We start from the raw sequence: 23,633 nt of genomic DNA, 5'->3' as shown, positions 1-23,633 counted from the left end.
CTGTCCAGGCCTCATGTGGGACAACCTGACAACATTCATGGTGGCATCTGGAGTAAATCTCAGGTTAATTAACATCATAGAGAGAGTTTCAGCCCAAGTTAACTTTGTGTCTGCACAGAGTTTGTTGGGCATTTTTGATGGTTCTTATTTGCTCTTTCCACTCGTCCTTGTGAAGCTGGGTGATAGACTTCACCGAGCTTATGTCCAGTTCCAAACATCTGTTACATTTCTCTTAGTTCTTCATAAGAGAAGTGAGCACCATTGTCTGATCTTATCACTTCTGGTACCCCAAATATTGGAATAATTTCTCTTGTAATCCATTTAATGACTTATTTCTCTTTTTCATTGTCTTGCCTTCCAGTTGGAGCAGCTGCTTCTTGAGTTGATGTAGGTGTTTAACAGGGCGCCGGCTGAGCTCACAAAATTTTTTCTTATAAACGGATTAATCTTCCTTTTCCAATCAGAGCGGCTCAGACCTCTAATTATTTAAAATGTTCTAAAATTCTCAGTTTGTTACTATGGTTGAGTGGCATCTCTTTAACTGTAAACATAATTTTATTTCTATTTCACCCATTCTATCCAATGCTATACTGTTTAATTCAATTATCATTTATCTGCAGGGTTAGAAACTGCTAATCGTGTTGATATATTGTTTCTCTTGTATGGCTCTCTGGTCACTGTGGCTGTTTTTGAATGCGTCATAAAAACAAAACTTATCTTGTGTTGTTATGAATCAGTCTCACTGCAGCTGTCTTTAAATGTCTTTCAGAGTGTTCCTCTTTAAGAAAGCTATTGGTGATATCTGACTCCTGTAGCGCCTTTTGTTGTGTTTTTGTTAATATCCTAATAATCTAACCTATTTTAAACCTCTCTATAAAGCACTTTGCTGCTTTGTTAAGAGAGCATTTTAATTGTTTCATAGATCTGCTGCAGTTAAATAGTTAAATGGTATATGGATATTGATCACTATCAACTCAGAATTGGTGAAGAGAGGCAGAGGAGACCTATTTAAATCAGCTAAATTTTTGGAGTTATGTTAATATGATCCCTAAAATAATAACGGCTAACCTTTACTGCTTTAAGATGATAACCGGCTGTTTGACATCTGACTGTCTGGCCTTGCTGTTAAATCCTGATTGTTCAACCTATGTCACATGGTCTGACTGTCTGATCTCAGTCCTGCTTCAGGTGGAAATCATAAAGTCTCACTTTGTAGAACATTTGTTTTTGTTCCAACAGCTTTTCAATCAAAGGAGGAAATATTCTGAACGCTCTGCTTGTGTAAATCTTATTTCAGCAACAACTTGTATGAATGTCTTGTTTTCCTGGATTTATTTTGGACATTTTATTGCTTCTTATCTCTTCACTGCGATTCTTGCATTGAAAAGCTGTTTTCAGTTTATCTAAGTACTTTGGTATCTCTCCTAATCATATTCATGTTAAAATAACTAGATGTAGTTCTTGTACTCTTAAAGTACTGGCCAGTGATCACTCTGTAGATAAACGTATTGTTTGGACTGTCCTCGCTCTCAGGCTGAATGAGAGAAGAAGAAGCAGGGTTGAGATGAGACACTCTCAGGGTGATAGTATTTTATGACAAAGAGAACAACTAATAACATTATGGAGCAGCTTGGAGGTTATCAGTTATCTGAAAAAGTGTTTGGAGCTTTTAATATGTGTGATTCATTATTTAGCCAATCTTTAGTTAGAAACTTTGCTCTCAGGCCAAGTTTCCAACTCTGTTGATCTTTTTTCCTTATAGGTCTCTTATTAGTGCGTTGATGCTGAAAAAAAATAATTAACTTCTGTCAATGAACCTTTGGGAAAAAAAAAAAAAAAGATGTCACTTTGATGCTAGGTTAATTTGGCTTGTTGCTCTTGTGATTGTTAGTTTGGAGTTAGATTGATATTAGTTTTATTGCTAATGCCATAAATACTATTTTATTGTTAATTTAGAGCTAGGTTAATGCTCAACCTGTTTTGATGTGACTCAAGCTAAAGGTGTTGCCCCAACTTTTGCCCTAACCAGATGCTTCCAATCGGATCTATTCATAGACAACAATGCACATCACAGCTCTGTAAATTCTAACCAATGAAGTATTACCACACCTCTAAGCACAAGATTTTATTAAGTCCTGGGACGCCCTATTGTAGCATTCGATGGGAGCCAGAGGCCTGATGCCAAGAATTCTGGTTTGGGTAGGGGTGGGGAGGGGCTTGACGAGGATCCTGTTTTGGAGGAGGGTAAGTATTGTAATCATACTGAGGAATCCCCCGTACTTGGTGTGCGTACTGTTGGGCCCGACCTTGTTTGGCCCCATGGCTGTAGCCCCTGCATTGATAGCATCGATCATTACTTCTTCGGGTGAGTTTGACCCTGTTGTGGTGGTTTCCTCTTCCCCTATTTCTGAATGGAGGTGGGTATGGGTATGGCCCATAAGAAGCAGGTGGATGGTGTGATTGCATAGCAGGAGGAGGGGCCTGCTGAGATATTTGTTTAACATAAGCCTTGTTATGATTTACCTTTTCTCTTATTTCTTTCAATTGTGATTTTGCCACTTGTACCTGCAAGGAAATTAATTCCTTTTTCTCTTGTTCCCGTTCTTCGATTTCATTATCAATGTATTGAGTGACATGGGCAGCCCATAATGCATATGTCAAGTTTGTTAATCCAACCACTTGTTTCAGCGTAGATTGCACAGAGGGAGACAGTGATCCTTCCACAGCTCCTCTAAATAGCATCTCAATGGTTTCACTTACGGCTGGATCTTCACCAGTTCTATCCTGCCATAGCCCTCTTACCCGGAGTAAATAGGCTGCCCCTCTCTCATCTCCATTCGGTGGTAGTCGACACAGTTCAGCTGACCTCATGTGTACAGGGAACTTTTCTCGAATTAGTGGCCATAACAAGTACACAAGCTGATGTAGGGGCGTACTGTCTAGGGCCGTATCAGTTTGGCAGCGTTGCTCAATTTCTTTCAACATGCCCAATGACGTGCATGAGGCAAATACTCGTCTGAAATCACCTAGGGCTGGAACTATTCCAGCACATGCTTCTAGAAATGCCTTAATCCATGGTGTGCCCCCTTTATTTATGTCTGGTAACTGGGATTTAATCATTACAGTGTCCTGCAAGGAAAATGGATTATACGTGGTAGTAGTGCGACCATCACCTGTAGATGCCATTACCAGTGGCATCTGATGATGACTGCGGCGGATGTCTGTGCGAGAGTGAACATTACCACTATCTGGTTTCTGAGCAGGGACATGTTCAGTACGATTTGTCCACTCACTCGGTCTGTTTTGCTCAAACACAGAAGTCAGGCTATTTACTGAGGGACCACCATTTGCAGCCCCTGATCTATTCATGTAGATAGGTTCAGATGGTGCTTCCCCTGATTGGGTTTCTTTTGACCGTGATTCAAATGTGTCAGTTATGTTGGACGGAGGCATCTTATCTTCTTGTGTAGTAGGATGTGTCTCTGGAGAAGATAAAGTCTTGACTGGCATTTGATGTGGTAGTTGTGCAGAGGGCTGTCTCTGAATAGAGAATTTAACTTTTGCCAGAAATATTTCTGCTTTTTTCTGCCATCTAGTCAAGGTGTCAAATAATGCCGATCCCAAAGAGCGGGATTTACATGTTTTCCACTCATTGATCATTTTTTGTGACATATTCCAATGTTTTCAAATGTGTTTATACTTTACATATCAGCATTCAATGTGACCATCAGACAGTAAATTTATACTTTGATTTTTACTGATCAGGGGACATCTTAATTCAGACAACCTAATTTAGCTTGTCCAATGTGCAGAAATTTCACATATATTCATATATAAGAGGTTTTTCTGCTCACCTTTTTTCTCGGGCGCCTCGAATTGTCTGAACAAAGTGACCCCCTCAATCAGCTCCGGCAGTCCTCCCTCGGAGTCAGTCCAATTCACGGGGTCGCGGCACCAGCTGTTAGACCCGATTCAAGCTGGAGGAATCTTAAGTTAAACAAAGTATTTATTCGTGGTCACATGTGAAGTTTAGCCGTGCTGAACTCGGAGAGACAGAGCCCTCGCAGGGCCTCCATCAGAGAGAACCCCGATATCTGGACACATTTCATATTTATGTCCACCTTTATCTCACAGAGGTTGTACCTACATTTGACGACGCATCATTGAATACTTACTCATGCTGTGACGAGGCCATCCACCGTCTTTGTCATGTTGTTTGGATGTGATAAGCGATGTGTGAGTGTTGTTTCAGGCGTGCATCTACTGTACCAGACCTATCTGTCCTAAGAGCCGCTTTATCTGACCCAGTTATTTTATCCCGCTAAGTCATCTTAAAGTGTTGGACATACATTTGCGTTGTATGAGCAGAGTGTAACGTACAAACTAGGAACATATATTATCTAGAGAACTACAGAATATGAATACATAAAGTCTAAGAATAAAGCCAATTTATAACAAGGACAAAAGAGTTTGAATTTGTTTTGACTGAAGGAATTTGTGTTTATAGGCAAAAATCCGAAATTCGTCTTAACTCAGCAAAGGAAGGCTATTCCTGTATTTCTTTCTCATACAAGGTAATTTAAAGAGGTTTTCTGTTGGAACTTACTTAGAATGGCTATATATGAAGTACAAAAGAGTTTGAACTTTTTTTGACTGAAGGAATTCCTTTTATAGCCAAAATACCAATTTGGCCTTATCTCAGCAAAGGAAAGCTTTTGCTGTGTTTCTTTCTCAAACAAGGTAAATTAAAGAGGTTTTCTGTTGGAACTTACTTAGAATGGCTAAATAAGAATGATAAAAGAGTTTGAACTTGTTTTGACTGAAGGAATTTGTGTTTATAAGCAAAAATCCGAATTTCGTCTTAACTCCGCAAAGGAAGGCTATTCCTGTATTTCTTTCTAAAACAAGGTGATTTGAAGAGGTTTTCTGTTGGAACTTACTTAGAATGGCTATATAAGAATGACAAAAGAGTTTGAACTTGTTTTGACAGAAGGAATTCCTTTTATAGCAAAAATACCAATTTGGCCTCAGCAAAGGAAAGCTTTTGCTGTGTTTCTTTCTCAAACAAGGTAATTTAAAGAGGTTTTTGGTTGGAACCTACTTAGAATGGCTATATATGAAGGACAAAAGAGTTTGAACTTGTTTTTACTGAAGGAATTTGTGTTCATAAGCAAAAATCCGAATTTCGTCTTACCTCCGCAAAGGAAGGCTATTCCTGTATTTCCAACTCAAACAAGGTAATTTAAAGAGGTTTTGGTTGGAACTTACTTAGAATGGCTATATATGAAGGACAAAAGAGTTTGAACTTGTTTTGACTGAAGGAATTCCTTTTATAGCAAATATACCAATTTGGCCTTATCTCAGCAAAGGAAAGCTTTTGCTGTGTTTCTTTCTCAAACAAGGTAATTTAAAGAGAATTTTGGTTGGAACTTACTTAGAATGGTTATATATGAAGGACAAAAGAGTTTGAACTTGTTTTGACTGAAGGAATTTGTGTTTATAAGCAAAAATCTGAATTTTGCATTGCAATTCAATTCAAAAATACTTTATTTATCCCAGAGGGAAATTAAATGTTGATGTAGCTCAATTAAATCAAGGAGTTATTATAGATGCTGATGGCTGTGGGCAGGAAAGATTTCCTGTAGCGGTCAGTTTTGCATCCAAACTGAAGAAGCCTTTGACTGAGAGAATATCTCTAGATAATGCTACTGTTAAAGCCTGGCTGCTACTGTTAAAGCATCGCTGCTGCTGTGAAAGCCTGGCTTCTGCTGTTAAAGCCTGGCTGCAGTTACAGCCTGGCTGCTGCTGTTAAAGCCTGGTTGCTGTTATAGCCTGCCTTCTGCTGTTAAAACCTGGCTGCTGCTGTTAAAGCCTGGCTGCTGTTAAAGCCTGCCTTCTGCTGTTAAAGCCTGTCTGCTGTTAAAGTCTTGCTGTTAAAGCCTGGCTGTTGTGAAAGCCTGGCTGCTGCTGTTAAAGCATCGCTGCTGCTGTGAAAGCCTGGCTTCTGCTGTTAAAGCCTGGCTGCAGTTACTGCCTGGCTGCTGCTGTTAAAGCCTGGTTGCTGTTATAGCCTGGCTGCTGCTGTTAAAGCCTGGCTGCTGCTGTTAAAGCATCGCTGCTGCTGTGAAAGCCTGGCTTTTGCTGTGAAAGCCTGGCTGCTGTAAAAGTCTGGCTGCTGTTAAAGCCTGGCTGCTGCTGTTTAAAGCCTGGCTAATGTGAAAGCCTGGCTGCTGTTAAAACCTGGCTGCTGCTTTTAAAGCCTGGCTGCTGCTGTGAAAGCCTGTCATATGCTGTTAAAGCCTGGCTGCTTCTGTTAAAGCCTGGCTACTGTTAAAGCCTGGCTGCTGCAATTAAAGCCTCGCTGCTGCTGTGAAAGCCTGGCTGCTGCTGTGAAAGCCTGGCTGCTGCTGTTAAAGCCTGGCTGCTGCTGTTAAAGACTGGTTGCTGTTAAAGCCTGGCTTCTGCTTTTAAAGCTTGGTTGCTGTTAAAGCCTGGCTTCTGCTGTTAAAGTCTGGCTGCTCTTATAGCCTGGCTTCAGTGAAAGCCTGGCTGCTTTTAAAGCCTGGCTGCTTTTAAAGCCTGGCTACTGTGAAAGCCTGGCTGCTGCTGTTAAAGCCTGGCTGCTGCTGTTAAAGCCCGGTTGCTGTTAAAGCCTGGCTTCTGCTGTTCAAGCCTGGCTGCTGTGAAAGCCTGGCTGCTGTCAACGTCTGGCTGCTTTTAAAGGCTTCAGTGAAAGCTTGGCTGCTTTTAAAGCCTGGCTGCTGCTGTTAAAGCCTGGCTACTGTGAAAGCCTGGCTTTTGCTGTTAAAGCCTGGCTACTGTGAAAGCCTGGCTTTTGCTGTTAAAGCCTGGTTTCAGTGAAAGCCTTGCTGCTGTTAAAGCCTGGCTGCTGTGAAAGCCTGGCTGCTGCTGTTAAAACCTGGATTTTGCTGTTGAAGCCTGGCTGCTGTGAAAGCCTGGCTGCTGTTAAAGTCTGGCTGCTTTATAAGGCTTCAGTGAAAGCCTGGCTGCTTTTAAAGCCTGGCTGATGCTGTTAAAGCCTGGCTATTGTGAAAGCCTGGCTGTTGCTGTTAAAGCCTGGCTACTGTGAAAGTCTGGCTGCTCTTAAAGCCTGGCTTCAGTGAAAGCCTGGCTGCTGTTAAAGCCTGGCTGCTGTGAAAGCCTGGCTGCTGCTGTTAAAGCCTGGCTGCTGCTGTGAAAGCCTGTCTGCTGCTGTTAAAGTCTGGCTGCTTCTGTTAAAGCCTGGCTACTTTTAAAGCCTGGCTGCTGCATTTAAAGCCTTGCTGCTGCTGTGAAAGCCTGTCTGCTGCTGTGAAAGCCTGGCTGCTGCTGTTAAAGCCTAGCTAGTGTGAAAGCCTGTCTGCTGCTGTTAAAGCCTGGCTGCTGATGTGAAAGCCTGACTGCTGCTGTTAAAGCCTAGCTGCTGCTTTTAAAGCCTGGCTGCTACGGTGAAAGCCTGACTGCTGCTGTTAAAGCCTGGCTGCTGCTGTTAAAGCCTGGTTACTTCTGTTAAAGCCAGGCTACTGTTAACTTCTGGCTGCTGCATTTAAAGCCTCGTTGCTGCTGTGAAAGCCTGTCTATTGCTGTTAAAGCCTGGCTGCTGCTGTGAAAGCCTGGCTGCTGCTGTTAAAGCCTGTCTGCTGCTGTTAAAGCCTGGCTGCTGCTGTTAAAGCCTGGCTGCTGTTAAAGCCTGGCTGCTGCTTTTAAAGCCTGGCTGCTGCTGTTAAAGCCTGGCTGCTACTGTTAAAGCCTGGCTGCTACTGTTAAAGCCAGGCTACTGTTAACTTCTGGCTGCTGCATTTAAAGCCTCGTTGCTGCTGTGAAAGCCTGTCTATTGCTGTTAAAGCCTGGCTGCTGCTGTTAAAGCCTGTCTGCTGCTGTTAAAGCCTGGCTGCTGCTGTTAAAGCCTGGCTGCTGCTGTTAAAGCCTGGCTGCTGTTAAAGCCTGGCTGCTGCTTTTAAAGCCTGGCTGCTGCTGTTAAAGCCTGGCTGCTGCTGTTAAAGCCTGGCTGCTACTGTTAAAGCCTGGCTGCTGTGAAAGCCTTGCTGCTTTTAAAATGTGGCTGCTGCTGTTAAAGCCTGGCTGTTGCTGTTAAAACCTGGCTGCTGTGAAAGCCTGGCTGCTGTTAAAGCCTGGCTGCTACTGTTAAAGCCTGGCTACTGTTAAAGCCTGGCTGCTGCATTTAAAGCCTCGCTTCTGCTGTTAAAGCCTGGCTGCAGTTACAGCCTGGCTGCTGCTGTTAAAGCCTGGTTGCTGTTATAGCCTGGATTCTGCTGTTAAAACCTGGCTGCTGCTGTTAAAGCCTGGCTGCTGTTAAAGCCTGCCTTCTGCTGTTAACGCCTGGCTGCTGTTAAAGTCTTGCTGCTGCTGATAAATCCTGGCTGCTGTGAAAACCTGGCTGCTGCTGTTAAATCCTGGCTGCTGTTAAAGCCTGCCTTCTCCTGTTAACGCCTGGCTGCTGTTAAAGTCTTGCTGCTGCTGTTAAAGCCTGGCTGTTGCTGTTAAAGCCTGGCTGCTGCTGTTAAAGCCTGGCTGCTGTGAAAGCCTGGCTGCTGCTGTTAAAGCCTGGCTGCTGCTGTGAAAGCCTGTCTGCTGCTGTTAAAGTCTGGCTGCTTCTGTTAAAGCCTGGCTACTTTTAAAGCCTGGCTGCTGCATTTAAAGCCTTGCTGCTGCTGTGAAAGCCTGTCTGCTGCTGTTAAAGCCTGGCTGCTGCTGTGAAAGCCTGGCTGCTGCTGTTAAAGCCTAGCTAGTGTGAAAGCCTGTCTGCTGCTGTTAAAGCCTGGCTGCTGATGTGAAAGCCTGACTGCTGCTGTTAAAGCCTAGCTGCTGCTTTTAAAGCCTGGCTGCTACGGTGAAAGCCTGACTGCTGCTGTTAAAGCCTGGCTGCTGCTGTTAAAGCCTGGTTGCTTCTGTTAAAGCCAGGCTACTGTTAACTTCTGGCTGCTGCATTTAAAGCCTCGTTGCTGCTGTGAAAGCCTGTCTATTGCTGTTATAGCCTGGCTGCTGCTGTGAAAGCCTGGCTGCTGCTGTTAAAGCCTGTCTGCTGCTGTTAAAGCCTGTCTGCTGCTGTTAAAGCCTGGCTGCTGCTGTTAAAGCCTGGCTGCTGTTAAAGCCTGGCTGCTGCTTTTAAAGGCTGGCTGCTGCTGTTAAAGCCTGGCTGCTACTGTTAAAGCCTGGCTGCTACTGTTAAAGCCAGGCTATTGTTAACTTCTGGCTGCTGCATTTAAAGCCTCGTTGCTGCTGTGAAAGCCTGTCTATTGCTGTTAAAGCCTGGCTGCTGCTGTTAAAGCCTGTCTGCTGCTGTTAATGCCTGGCTGCTGCTGTTAAAGCCTGGCTGCTGCTGTTAAAGCCTGGCTGCTGTTAAAGCCTGGCTGCTGCTTTTAAAGCCTGGCTGCTGCTGTTAAAGCCTGGCTGCTGCTGTTAAAGCCTGGCTGCTACTGTTAAAGCCTGGCTGCTGTGAAAGCCTTGCTGCTGTTAAAATGTGGCTGCTGCTGTTAAAGCCTGGCTGTTGCTGTTAAAACCTGGCTGCTGTGAAAGCCTGGCTGCTGTTAAAGCCTGGCTGCTACTGTTAAAGCCTGGCTACTGTTAAAGCCTGGCTGCTGCATTTAAAGCCTCGCTTCTGCTGTCAAAGCCTGGCTGCAGTTACAGCCTGGCTGCTGCTGTTAAAGCCTGGTTGCTGTTATAGCCTGGATTCTGCTGTTAAAACCTGGCTGCTGCTGTTAAAGCCTGGCTGCTGTTAAAGCCTGCCTTCTGCTGTTAACGCCTGGCTGCTGTTAAAGTCTTGCTGCTGCTGATAAATCCTGGCTGCTGTGAAAACCTGGCTGCTGCTGTTAAATCCTGGCTGCTGTTAAAGCCTGCCTTCTCCTGTTAACGCCTGGCTGCTGTTAAAGTCTTGCTGCTGCTGTTAAAGCCTGGCTGTTGCTGTTAAAGCCTGGCTGCTGCTGTTAAAGCCTGGCTGCTGTTAAAGTCTGGCTGCTGTTAAAGGCTTCAGTGAAAGCCTGGCTGCATTTAAAGCCTGGCTGCTGTTAAAGCCTGGCTGCGTTTAAAGTCTGGCTGCTGTTAAAGGCTTCAGTGAAAGCCTGGCTGCATTTAAAGCCTGGCTGCTGTGAAAGCCTGGCTGCTGCTGTTAAAGCCTGGCTGCTGCTGTGAAAGCCTGGCTGCTGCTGTTAAAGCCTGTTTGCTGTTAAAGCCTGGCTTCTGCTGTTAAAGCCTGGCTGCTTTTAAAGTCTGGCTGCTGTTAAAGTCTGGCTGCTCTTAAAGCATGGCTTCAGTTAAAGCCTGGCTGCTTTTAAAGCCTGGCTGCTGTGAAAGCCTGGATGCTGCTGTTAAAGCCTGGCTGCTGCTGTTAAAGCCTGGCTGCTGCTGTGAAAGCCTGGCTGTTGCTGTTAAAGCCTGGCTACTGTGAAAGTCTGGCTGCTGTTAAAGCCTGGCTGCTGCTGTTAAAGCCTGGCTGTGGTGAAAGCCTGGCTGCTGTTAAAGACTGGCTGCTGCATTTAAAGCCTCGCTGCTGCTGTGAAAGCCTGTCTGCTACTGTTAAAGCCCGGCTGCTGCTGTTAAAGCCTGGCTGCTGCTGTGAAAGCCTGTCATCTGCTGTTAAAGCCTGGCTGCTTCTTTTAAAGCCTGGCTACTGTTAAAGCCTGGCCGCTGCAATTAAAGCCTCGCTGCTGCTGTGAAAGCCTGTCTGCTGCTGTTAAAGCCTGGCTGCTGCTGTTAAAGCCTGGCTGCTGCTTTTAAAGCCTGCAGCTGCTGTGAAAGCCTGGCTGCTGCTGTTAAAGCCTGGCTGCTTCTGTTAAAGCCGGGCTACGGTTAATGCCTGGCTGCTGCATTTAAAGCCTCGCTGCTACTGTGAAAGCCTGTCTATTGCTGTTAAAGCCTGGCTGCTACTCTTAAAGCCTGGCTGCTGTTAAATCCTGGCTGCTGTTAAAGCCTGGCTGTTGCTGTTAAAGCCTGGCTGCTACTCTTAAAGCCTGGCTGCTGTTAAAGCCTGGCTGCTGCTGTCAAAGCCTGGCTGCTACTGTTAAAGTCTGGCTGCTACTCTTAAAGCCTGGCTGCTGTTAAAGCCTTGCTGCTTCCTTTAAAGCCTTTCCACTGTTAAAGCCTGGCTACTTCATTTAAAGCCTCGCTGCTGCTGTGAAAGCCTGTCTGCTGCTGTTAAAGCCTGGCTGCTGCTGTGAAAGCCTGTCTGCTTCGAAAGCCTGGCTGTTGCTGTTAAAGCCTGGCTGCTACTGTTAAAGCCTGGCTGCTACTGTTAAAGCCTGGCTGCTACTGTTAAAGCCTGGTTGCTGCATTTAAAGCCTCGCTGCTGCTGTGAAAGACTGGCTGCTACTGTTAAAGCCTGGCTGCTGCTGTGAAAGCCTGGCTGCTGCTGTTAAAGCCTGGCTGCGGTGAAAGCCTGGCTGCTGTTAAAGCCTGGCTGCTGCTGTTAAAGCCTGGCTGCGGTGAAAGCCTGGCTGCTGTTAAAGCCTTGCTGCTTCCATTACAGTTTTTCTCGATTGCTTTGACACATTTTGCACATCATGGGTCAACTTTATCTAATGCTCACACCTTCTTTGCACAGCAAGAGTCCTCTCTGGTGAATCAGTTAACTATTTCTCATTGCTTTCACACAATTTTCTTTGACTTTTAATACACTTTTCAAAACAGTTAACACACTTCTCACAAAGAGACACGAAACATAACTGATTTACCATGGCAACACATTGCAGACACTTAGTAGCAGCCAATTGGAACTGCTCTCTCAATTCTAAAAATTATCAGCACCTTTGTGAACTCTCTTTGCAAAACAAAGCAAGTAGTTCTCAACCTATCAAAGAGGTCAATAGCTTGAAGTTGACACCAAGCATGGATCGAGGAGGACGTGGACGAGGACAAGGAAGAGGAAGAGGTCGTGGGAGAGCTAGACAGGCCCCTGCCAGGGGAGGTGGCCCTGGTGTTAGGAGTTCCAATGAAATTAGGGCAACAATCATTGACCATGTTGTAAATCATGGTCTCTCCATGAGAGAGGCCGGACTAAGGGTGCAGCCAAACCTGAGCAGGCATACGGTGGCATCAATAGTTCGTACTTTCCGCAATGAAAATAGGTAAGTCACTTTGCTGGTCAATTTACGTACTGTACTGTGTTTCACTGTATTTGCACTCTTGGCAACAGCCATTTCTGTACTATTGTAAAGTGTTGCCATACAGTAATACAATGCATTACTGTAGTTTTACTAGAGTCATTTCCAATAGAGAACTGTAACTGACTTTCAAAATATACAGTAGAATTCTGATTACTGTACATTTACAGTATTTACAGTCATTGGCACTATTTTCACAGAATCAACACACTGGCCCACACTGGTGGCAGGGGAAGAATTTTCTCTGCTGAACAGGAGGCTGCCATTGTGAACATGGTAGTTGCTAACAATGCCATCAGATTGCGTGAGATAAAGGCAGCGGTCTTAGCTGACCAGGTGACTTTTATGAACATAAACAGTGTCAGTCTGGCAACAATAGACCGCATCCTGAAACGCAATCTGGTGGCAACCAAGCAGCTATATAAGGTGCCATTTCAAAGAAACAGCGACCGCGTCAAGGCAGCACGTGCACAGTATGTACAGGTATGGATCTGTCACTGCATTTGGATTTGTCTTGCTGCATACTGTAAAATTCAATTACAGTAGAAAACAGCATCTTCTGTATATGTTACTGTATGATTTACTCTGAATTTCTTTTTGAATGTAGAGAGTAATGGATCTGGAAGCAGACGAAAGGCAGTATGTCTTCATCTACGTCGATGAGGCTGGATTCAACCTCTCCAAAGTTAGGAGACGTGGCCGAAATATCATTGGTCAGAGGGCCACAGTAACCGTGCCTGGACAGAGGGGAGCAAACATCACCATGTGCGCTGCTATTTCCACAAATGGAGTCCTTTGCCATATCCCATCTATAGGCCCATACAACAGTGATCGCCTAATCACATTCCTCAATGCATTGCATGAGCGGCTGGTACTGCCACAGGAGAGAGGCCTGTTCAGGGCAAACATGTCCCATTTTGTCATAATTTGGGACAATGTGGCCTTCCATCATTCAAGGTTAGTGAATGACTGGTTCACGGCTCACCCACGCCTGATGATATTGTTTCTCCCTGCATACTCTCCCATGCTAAATCCAATCGAGGAGTTTTTCTCCTGCTGGCGTTGGAAAGTATATGACCATAGGCCTCATGACCAGATGTCATTGCTCGATGCAATGAATGCTGCATGCTTGACAATCCGCGCAGAAGACTGCCAGGGGTGGATTCGCCATTCAAGACGTTTTTTCCCTCAATGTATTGCAATGGATGACATACTCTGTGACGTGGATGAGAACATGTGGCCTGATCGTCAGGCCCGTGTCGACAATGCGTAATTTTCCTGTATTTTTATTTTTTTCATATTTACAGGGTTTCATTTCATTGTGTTTCATTTACAGTACTTTCTTTTTTGAGAATTGACCTTTGTTGTACTGCATATTGAACCCTGTCATTTTGATTGCTTACAGTATGTGCATGTGACAAGTACTGCAAAAAATATTTTTCTGTCAGAATCTTGCCATTTTGTACATAGTAGAACAAATGTAAATCAATGGTGTTGACAGGTACTTCAGCAATACAAAAACAGATCTACAATATTTTACTGTATACACATTTTCTGATTTTACTGTAAATACTGTGTGACAGTATATTTCTAAGTTATATAACTAAGTTAGAGTGCTCAATACAAATACCAAATTGTAGTATGTTGTCATTGTAAAATAGTCAATACTATGAGGGTGTTGAACAAAAGTTGATATTGATAGCTGTAGTTTCAATTTTGTTATCCATTATTAAATAAATGAGAAAACATACATGTTCAATTGAGCACAAATTGTAGGTTTTGATGGAAAAGTTTGGTTTTGATGGATGTGTGACAAGTTTTGAGAAAGTGGTGTCATTCTGCAAACATCATAAAGTGTTTTGGTTATTTCAGCTTCTGTTAAGGGCTTTGTGTGAGCTGTTTTGAAAAAGTAAACTGTGAATGGAAAAATGGGCCAAAACGATCGGGAAAAACTGTAAAGCCTTTCCACTGTTAAAGCCTGGCTACTGCATTTAAAGCCTGTCTGCTGCTGTTAAAGCCTGGCTAATGCTGTGAAAGCCTGTCTGCTGTGAAAGCCTGTCTGCTGTGAAAGCCTGGCTGTTGCTGTTAAAGCCTGGCTGTTGCTGTTAAAGCCTGGCTGTTGCTGTTAAAGCCTGGCTGTTGCTGTTAAAGCCTGGCTGCTGCTGTTAAAGCATCGCTGCTGCTGTGAAAGCCTGGCTTCTGCTGTTAAAGCCTGGCTGCAGTTACAGCCTGGCTGCTGCTGTTAAAGCCTGGTTGCTGTTATAGCCTGCCTTCTGCTGTTAAAACCTGGCTGCTGCTGTTAAAGCCTGGCTGCTGTTAAAGCCTGACTTCTACTGTTAAAGCCTGGCTGCTGTTAAAGTCTTGCTGCTGCTGTTAAAGCCTGGCTGCTGTGAAAGCCTGGCTGCTGTGAAAGCCTGGCTGCTGCTGTTAAAGCATCGCTGCTGCTGTGAAAGCCTGGCTTCTGCTGTTAAAGCCTGGCTGCAGTTACAGCCTGGCTGCTGCTGTTAAAGCCTGGCTGCTGCTGTTAAAGCATCGCTGCTGTTGTGAAAGCCTGGCTTCTGCTGTTAAAGCCTGGCTGCTGTGAAAGCCTGGCTGCTGTAAAAGTCTGGCTGCTGTTAAAGCCTGGCTAATGTGAAAACCTGGCTGCTGTTAAAACCTGGCTGCTGCTTTTAAAGCCTGGCTGCTGCTGTTGAAGTCTGGCTGCTACTCTTAAAGCCTGGCTGCTGTTAAAGCCTGGCTGCTGCTGTTAAAGCCTGGCTGCTTCTGTTAAAGCAGGGTTACTGTTAACGCCTGGCTGCTGCATTTAAAGCCTCGCTGCTGCTGTGAAAGCCTCTCTATTGCTGTTAAAGCCTGGCTGCTGCTGTGAAAGCCTAGCTGCTGCTGTTAAAGCCTGTCTGCTGCTGTTAAACCCTTTCTGCTGCTGTGAAAGCCTGTCTGCTGCTGTTAAAGCCTGGCTGCTGCTGTGAAAGCCTGGCTGCTGCTCTTAAAGCATGGCTGCTGCTGTTAAAGCCTGGCTAATGTGAAAGCCTGTCTGCTGTTAAAACCTGGCTGCTGCTGTTTAAGCCTTTGCTTCTGTGATAGCCTGGCTGCTGTTAAAGCCTGGCTGCTGCTTTTAAAGCCTGGCTGCTGTTAAAGCCTGGCTGCTGCTGTTAAAGCCTGGCTGTTGCTGTGAAAGCCTGGCTGCTGCTGTGAAAGCCTGGATGCTGCTGTTAAAGCCTGGCTGCTGCTGTTAAAGCCTGGCTGCTTCTGTTAAAGCGTGGCTACTGTTAAAGCCTGGCTGCTGCATTTAAAGCCTCGCTGCTGCTGTGAAAGCCTGGCTGCTGCTGTTAAAGCCTGGCTTCTGCTGTGAAAGCCTGTCTGCTGCTGTTAAAGCCTGGCTGCTGCTGTGAAAGCCTGGCTGCTTCTGTTAAAGCATGGCTGCTGCTGTAAAAGCCTGGCTAATGTGAAAGCCTGTCTGCTGTTAAAACCTGTCTGCTGCTGTTTAAGCCTTTGTTTCTGTGATAGCCTGGCTGCTGTTAAAGCCTGGCTGCTACTCTTAAAGCCTGGCTGCTGTTAAATCCTGGCTGCTGTTAAAGCCTGGCTGTAATTGTTAAAGCCTGGCTGCTACTCTTAAAGCCTGGCTGCTGTTAAAGCCTGGCTGCTGCTGTCAAATTCTGGCTGCTGCTGTTAAAGTCTGGCTGCTACTCTTAAAGCCTGGCTGCTGTTAAAGCCTTGCTGCTTCCTTTAAAGCCTTTCCACTGTTAAAGCCTGGCTACTTCATTTAAAGCCTCGCTGCTGCCGTGAAAGCCTGTCTGCTGCTGTTATAGCCTGGCTGCTGCTGTGAAAGCCTGGCTGTTGCTATTAAAGCCTGGCTGTTGCTGTTAAAGCCTGGCTGCTACTGTTAAAGCCTGGCTGCTACTGTTAAAGCCTGGTTGCTGCATTTAAAGCCTCGCTGCTGCTGTGAAAGACTGGCTGCTGCTGTTAAAGCCTGGCTGCTGCTGTTAAAGCCTGGCTGCTGTTAAAGCATGGCTGCTGCTGTCAAATTCTGGCTGCTGCTGTTAAAGTCTGGCTGCTACTCTTAAAGCCTGGCTGCTGTTAAAGCCTTGCTGCTTCCTTTAAAGCCTTTCCACTGTTAAAGCCTGGCTACTGCATTTAAAGCCTCGCTGCAGCTGTGAAAGCCTGGCTATTGCATTTAAAGCTTGGCTGCTACTGTTAAAGCCTGGCTGCTACTGTTAAAGCCTGGCTTCTGCATTTAAAGCCTCGCTGCTGCTGTGAAAGACTGGCTGCTGCTGTTAAAACATCGCTGCTGCTGTGAAAGCCTGGCTTCTGCTGTTAAAGCCTGGCTGCAGTTACAGCCTGGCTGCTGCTGTTAAAGCCTGGTTGCTGTTATAGCCTGCCTTCAGCTGTTAAAACCTGGCTGCTGCTGTTAAAGCCTGGCTGCTGTTAAAGCCTGCCTTCTGCTGTTAAAGCCTGCCTTCTGCTGTTAAAGCCTGGCTGCTGTTAAAGTCTTGCTGCTGCTGTTAAAGCCTGGCTGCTGTGAAAGCCTGGCTGCTGCTGTTAAAGCATCGCTGCTGCTCTGAAAGCCTGGTTTCTGCTGTGAAAGCCTGTCTGCTGTTAAAACCTGGCTGCTGCTGTTTAAGCCTTTGCTTTTGTGATAGCCTGGCTGCTGTTAAAGCCTGGCTGCTACTCTTAAAGCCTGGCTGCTGTTAAATCCTGGCTGCTGTTAAAGCCTGGCTGCTACTCTTAAAGCCTGGCTGCTGTTAAAGCCTGGCTGCTGCTGTCAAATTCTGTCTGCTGCTGTTAAAGCCTGGCTGCTGTTAAAGCATGGCTGCTGCTGTCAAATTCTGGCTGCTGCTGTTAAAGTCTGGCTGCTACTCTTAAAGCCTGGCTGCTGTTAAAGCCTTGCTGCTTCCTTTAAAGCCTTTCCACTGTTAAAGCCTGGCTACTGCATTTAAAGCCTCGCTGCTGCTGTGAAAGCCTGGCTGTTGCATTTAAAGCTTGGCTGCTACTGTTAAAGCCTGGCTGCTACTGTTAAAGCCTGGCTTCTGCATTTAAAGCCTCGCTGCTGCTGTGAAAGACTGGCTGCTGCTGTTAAAACATCGCTGCTGCTGTGAAAGCCTGGCTTCTGCTGTTAAAGCCTGGCTGCAGTTACAGCCTGGCTGCTGCTGTTAAAGCCTGGTTGCTGTTATAGCCTGCCTTCTGCTGTTAAAACCTGGCTGCTGCTGTTAAAGCCTGGCTGCTGTTAAAGCCTGCCTTCTGCTGTTAAAGCCTGGCTGCTGTTAAAGTCTTGCTGCTGCTGTTAAAGCCTGGCTGCTGTGAAAGCCTGGCTGCTGCTGTTAAAGCATCGCTGCTGCTCTGAAAGCCTGGCTTCTGCTGTGAAAGCCTGTCTGCTGTTAAAACCTGGCTGCTGCTGTTTAAGCCTTTGCTTCTGTGATAGCCTGGCTGCTGTTAAAGCCTGGCTGCTACTCTTAAAGCCTGGCTGCTGTTAAATCCTGGCTGCTGTTAAAGCCTGGCTGTAACTGTTAAAGCCTGGCTGCTACTCTTAAAGCCTGGCTGCTGTTAAAGCCTGGCTGCTGCTGTCAAATTCTGTCTGCTGCTGTTAAAGTCTAGCTGCTACTCTTAAAGCCTGGCTTCTGTTAAAGCCTTGCTGCTTCCTTTAAAGCCTTTCCACTGTTAAAGCCTGGCTACTTCATTTAAAGCCTCGCTGCTGCCGTGAAAGCCTGGCTGTTGCTGTTAAAGCCTGGCTGCTGCTGTTAAAGCCTGGCTGCTGCTGTTAAAGCCTGGCTGCTTCTGTTAAAGCCGGGTTACTGTTAACTCCTGGCTGATGCATTTAAAGCCTCGCTGCTGCTGTGAAAGCCTGTCTATTGCTGTTAAAGCCTGGCTGCTGCTGTGAAAGCCTGGCTGCTGCTGTTAAACCCTTTCTGCTGCTGTGAAAGCCTGTCTGCTGCTCTTAAAGCATGGCTGCTGCTGTGAAAGCCTGGCTGCTGCTCTTAAAGCATGGCTGCTGCTGTTAAAGCCTGGCTAATGTGAAAGCCTGTCTGCTGTTAAAACCTGGCTGCTGCTGTTTAAGCCTTTGCTTCTGTGATAGCCTGGTTGCTGTTAAAGCCTGGCTGCTGCTTTTAAAGCCTGGCTGCTGCTTTTAAAGCCTGGCTGCTGCTTTTAAAGCCTGGCTGCTGTTAAAGCCTGGCTGCTACTCTTAAAGCCTGGCTGCTGTTAAAGCCATGCTGCTGCTGTGAAAGCCTGTCATCTGCTGTTAAAGCCTGGCTGCTTCTGTTAAAGCCTGGCTACTGTTGAAGTCTGGATGCTGCATTTACAGCCTCGCTGCTGCTGTGAAAGCCTGTCTGCTGCTGTTAAAACCTGGCTGTTGCTGTTAAAGCCTGGCTGCTGCTGTTAAAGCCTGGCTGCTTCTGTTAAAGCCTGGCTGCAGCATTTAAAGCCTCGCTGCTAATGTGAAAGCTTGTCTGCTGCTGTTAAAGCCTGGCTTCTGCTGTGAAAGCCTGTCTGCTGCTGTTAAAGCCTGGCTGCTGCTGTGAAAGCCTGGCTGCTTCTGTTAAAGCATGGCTGCTGCTGTTAAAGCCTGGCTAATGTGAAAGCTTGTCTGCTGTTAAAACCTGGCTGCTGCTGTTTAAGCCTTTGCTTCTGTGATAGCCTGGCTGCTGCTTTTAAAGCCTGGCTGCTGTTAAAGCCTGGCTGCTGCTGTTAAAGCCTGTTTACTGTTAAAGCCTGGCTTCTGCTGTTAAAGCATGGCTTCAGTGAAAGCCTGGCTACTTTTAAAGCCTGGCTGCTGTGAAAGCCTGGATGCTGCTGTTAAAGCCTGGCTGCTGCTATGAAAGCCTGGCTGTTGCTGTTAAAGCCTGGCTGCGGTGAAAGCCTGGCTGCTGTTAAAGTCTGGCTGCTGCATTTAAAACCTGGCTGCTGCTGTTTAAGCCTTTGCTTCTGTGATAGCCTGGCTGCTGTTAAAGCCTGGCTGCTGCTTTTAAAGCCTGGCTGCTGTTAAAGCCTGGCTGCTACTCTTAAAGCCTGGCTGCTGTTAAAGCCTGGCTGTTGCTGTTAAAGCCTGGCTGTTGCTGTGAAAGCCTGGCTGCTGCTGTGAAAGCCTGGCTACTGCTGTGAAAGCCTGGCTGCTGCTGTTAAAGCCTGGCTGCTGCTGTTAAACCCTTTCTGCTGCTGTGAAAGCCTGTCTGCTGCTCTTAAAGCCTGGCTGCTGCTGTGAAAGCCTGTCTGCTGCTCTTAAAGCCTGGCTGCTGCTGTGAAAGCCTGGCTGCTGCTCTTAAAGCATGGCTGCTGCTGTTAAAGCCTGGCTAATGTGAAAGCCTGTCTGCTGTTAAAACCTGGCTGCTGCTGTTTAAGCCTTTGCTTCTATGATAGCCTGGCTGCTGTTAAAGCCTGGCTGCTGCTTTTAAAGCCTGGCTGCTGTTAAAGCCTGGCTGCTACTTTTAAAGCCTGGCTGCTGTTAAATCCTGGCTGCTGTTAAAGGCCTGGCTGTTGCTGTTAAAGCCAGGCTGCTACTCTTAAAGCCTGGCTGCTGTTAAAGCCTGGCTGCTGCTGTGAAAGCCTGGCTGCTGCTGTTAAACCCTTTCTGCTGCTGTGAAAGCCTGTCTGCTGCTCTTAAAGCATGGCTGCTGCTGTGAAAGCCTGGCTGCTGCTCTTAAAGCATGGCTGCTGCTGTTAAAGCCTGGCTAATGTGAAAGCCTGTCTGCTGTTAAAACCTGGCTGCTGCTGTTTAAGCCTTTGCTTCTGTGATAGCCTGGTTGCTGTTAAAGCCTGGCTGCTGCTTTTAAAGCCTGGCTGCTGCTTTTAAAGCCTGGCTGCTGTTAAAGCCTGGCTGCTACTCTTAAAGCCTGGCTGCTGTTAAAGCCATGCTGCTGCTGTGAAAGCCTGTCATCTGCTGTTAAAGCCTGGCTGCTTCTGTTAAAGCCTGGCTACTGTTGAAGTCTGGATGCTGCATTTACAGCCTCGCTGCTGCTGTGAAAGCCTGTCTGCTGCTGTTAAAACCTGGCTGTTGCTGTTAAAGCCTGGCTGCTGCTGTTAAAGCCTGGCTGCTTCTGTTAAAGCCTGGCTGCAGCATTTAAAGCCTCGCTGCTAATGTGAAAGCCTGTCTGCTGCTGTTAAAGCCTGGCTTCTGCTGTGAAAGCCTGTCTGCTGCTGTTAAAGCCTGGCTGCTGCTGTGAAAGCCTGGCTGCTTCTGTTAAAGCATGGCTGCTGCTGTTAAAGCCTGGCTAATGTGAAAGCTTGTCTGCTGTTAAAACCTGGCTGCTGCTGTTTAAGCCTTTGCTTCTGTGATAGCCTGGCTGCTGCTTTTAAAGCCTGGCTGCTGTTAAAGCCTGGCTGCTGCTGTTAAAGCCTGTTTACTGTTAAAGCCTGGCTTCTGCTGTTAAAGCATGGCTTCAGTGAAAGCCTGGCTGCTTTTAAAGCCTGGCTGCTGTGAAAGCCTGGATGCTGCTGTTAAAGCCTGGCTGCTGCTATGAAAGCCTGGCTGTTGCTGTTAAAGCCTGGCTGCGGTGAAAGCCTGGCTGCTGTTAAAGTCTGGCTGCTGCATTTAAAACCTGGCTGCTGCTGTTTAAGCCTTTGCTTCTGTGATAGCCTGGCTGCTGTTAAAGCCTGGCTGCTGCTTTTAAAGCCTGGCTGCTGTTAAAGCCTGGCTGCTACTCTTAAAGCCTGGCTGCTGTTAAAGCCTGGCTGTTGCTGTTAAAGCCTGGCTGTTGCTGTGAAAGCCTGGCTGCTGCTGTGAAAGCCTGGCTACTGCTGTGAAAGCCTGGCTGCTGCTGTTAAAGCCTGGCTGCTGCTGTTAAACCCTTTCTGCTGCTGTGAAAGCCTGTCTGCTGCTCTTAAAGCCTGGCTGCTGCTGTGAAAGCCTGGCTGCTGCTCTTAAAGCATGGCTGCTGCTGTTAAAGCCTGGCTAATGTGAAAGCCTGTCTGCTGTTAAAACCTGGCTGCTGCTGTTTAAGCCTTTGCTTCTATGATAGCCTGGCTGCTGTTAAAGCCTGGCTGCTGCTTTTAAAGCCTGGCTGCTGTTAAATCCTGGCTGCTGTTAAAGCCTGGCTGTTGCTGTTAAAGCCAGGCTGCTACTCTTAAAGCCTGGCTGCTGTTAAAGACTGGGTGCTGCTGTCAAAGCCTGGCTGCTGCTGTTAAAGTCTGGCTGCTACTCTTAAAGCCTGGCTGCTGTTAAAGCCTGGCTGCTGCATTTACAGCCTCGCTGCTGCTGTGAAAGCCTGGCTGCTGCTGTGAAAACCTGGCTGCTGCTCTTAAAGCATGGCTGCTGCTGTTAAAGCTTGGCTAATGTGAAAGCCTGTCTGCTGTTAAAACCTGGCTGCTGCTGTTTAAGCCTTTGCTTCTGTGATAGCCTGGCTGCTGTTAAAGCCTGGCTGCTGCTTTTAAAACCTGGCTGCTGTTAAAGCCTGGCTGCTACTCTTAAAGCCTGGCTGCTGTTAAAGCCTGGCTGTTGCTGTTTTAGCCTGGCTGCTGCTGTGAAATTCTGGCTGCTGCTGTTAAACCCTTTCTGCTGCTGTGAAAGCCTGTCTGCTGCTCTTAAAGCCTGGCTGCTGCTGTGAAAGCCTGGCTGCTGCTCTTAAAGCATGGCTGCTGCTGTTAAAGCCTGGCTAATGTGAAAGCCTGTCTGCTATTAAAACCTGGCTGCTGCTGTTTAAGCCTTTGCTTCTATGATAGCCTGGTTGCTGTTAAAGCCTGGCTGCTGCTTTTAAAGCCTGGCTGCTGTTAAAGCCTGGCTGCTACTTTTAAAGCCTGGCTGCTGTCAAAGCCTGGCTGCTGCTGTTAAAGTCTGGCTGCTACTCTTAAAGCCTGGCTGCTGTTAAAGCTTGGCTGCTGCATTTACAGCCTCGCTGCTGCTGTGAAAGCCTGGCTGCTGTTGTGAAAACCTGGCTGCTGCTCTTAAAGCATGGCTGCTGCTGTTAAAGCTTTGCTAATGTGAAAGCCTGTCTGCTGTTAAAACCTGGCTGCTGCTGTTTAAGCCTTTGCTTCTGTGATAGCCTGGCTGCTGTTAAAGCCTGGCTGCTGCTTTTAAAGCCTGGCTGCTGCTTTTAAAGCCTGGCTGCTGCTTTTAAAGCCTGGCTGCTGCTGTTAAAGTCTGGCTGCTACTCTTAAAGCCTGGCTGCTGTTAAAGCCTGGCTGCTGCATTTACAGCCTCGCTGCTGCTGTGAAAGCCTGGCTGCTGCTGTGAAAACCTGGCTGCTGCTCTTAAAGCATGGCTGCTGCTGTTAAAGCTTGGCTAATGTGAAAGCCTGTCTGCTGTTAAAACCTGGCTGCTGCTGTTTAAGCCTTTGCTTCTGTGATAGCCTGGCTGCTGTTAAAGCCTGGCTGCTGCTTTTAAAGCCTGGCTGCTGTTAAAGCCTGGCTGTTGCTGTTTTAGCCTGGCTGCTGCTGTGAAATTCTGGCTGCTGCTGTTAAACCCTTTCTGCTGCTGTGAAAGCCTGTCTGCTGCTCTTAAAGCCTGGCTGCTGCTGTGAAAGCCTGGCTGCTGCTCTTAAAGCATGGCTGCTGCTGTTAAAGCCTGGCTAATGTGAAAGCCTGTCTGCTATTAAAACCTGGCTGCTGCTGTTTAAGCCTTTGCTTCTATGATAGCCTGGTTGCTGTTAAAGCCTGGCTGCTGCTTTTAAAGCCTGGCTGCTGTTAAAGCCTGGCTGCTACTTTTAAAGCCTGGCTGCTGTCAAAGCCTGGCTGCTGCTGTTAAAGTCTGGCTGCTACTCTTAAAGCCTGGCTGCTGTTAAAGCTTGGCTGCTGCATTTACAGCCTCGCTGCTGCTGTGAAAGCCTGGCTGCTGCTGTGAAAACCTGGCTGCTGCTCTTAAAGCATGGCTGCTGCTGTTAAAGCTTGGCTAATGTGAAAGCCTGTCTGCTGTTAAAACCTGGCTGCTGCTGTTTAAGCCTTTGCTTCTGTGATAGCCTGGCTGCTGTTAAAGCCTGGCTGCTGCTTTTAAAGCCTGGCTGCTGCTTTTAAAGCCTGGCTGCTGCTTTTAAAGCCTGGCTGCTACTCTTAAAGCCTGGCTGCTGTTAAAGCCTGGCTGTTGCTGTTAAAGCCGGGCTGCTACTCTTAAAGCCTGGCTGCTGTTAAAGACTGGGTGCTGCTGTCAAAGCCTGGCTGCTGTTGTTAAAGTCTGGCTGCTACTCTTAAAGCCTGGCTGCTGTTAAAGCCTGGCTGCTGCCGTGAAAGCCTGTCATCTGCTGTTAAAGCCTGGCTGCTTCTGCTAAAGCCTGGCAACTGTTAAAGCCTGGATGCTGCATTTACAGCCTCGCTGCTGCTGTGAAAGCCTGTCTGCTGCTGTTAAAGCCTGGCTGTTGCTGTGAAAGCCTGGCTGCTGCTGTGAAAGCCTGGCTGCTGCTTTGAAAGCCTGGCTGCTGCTGTTAAAGCCTGGCTGCTGCTGTTAAAGCCTGGCTGCTGCTGTTAAAGCCTGGCTGCTGCTGTTAAAGCCTGGCTGCTGCTATTAAAGCCTTGCTGCTTCTGTTAAAGCCTGGCTGCTGCATTTAAAGCCTCGCTGCTGCTGTGAAAGCCTGTCTGCTGCTCTTAAAGCCTGGCTGCTGCTGT

Source organism: Odontesthes bonariensis, chromosome 14 (assembly GCF_027942865.1).
Source record: "Odontesthes bonariensis isolate fOdoBon6 chromosome 14, fOdoBon6.hap1, whole genome shotgun sequence".
Classification (NCBI taxonomy): Eukaryota; Metazoa; Chordata; class Actinopteri; order Atheriniformes; family Atherinopsidae; genus Odontesthes; species Odontesthes bonariensis.
The sequence above is the reverse complement of the archived record's forward strand: the minus strand, read 5'-3'. Positions refer to the sequence as shown.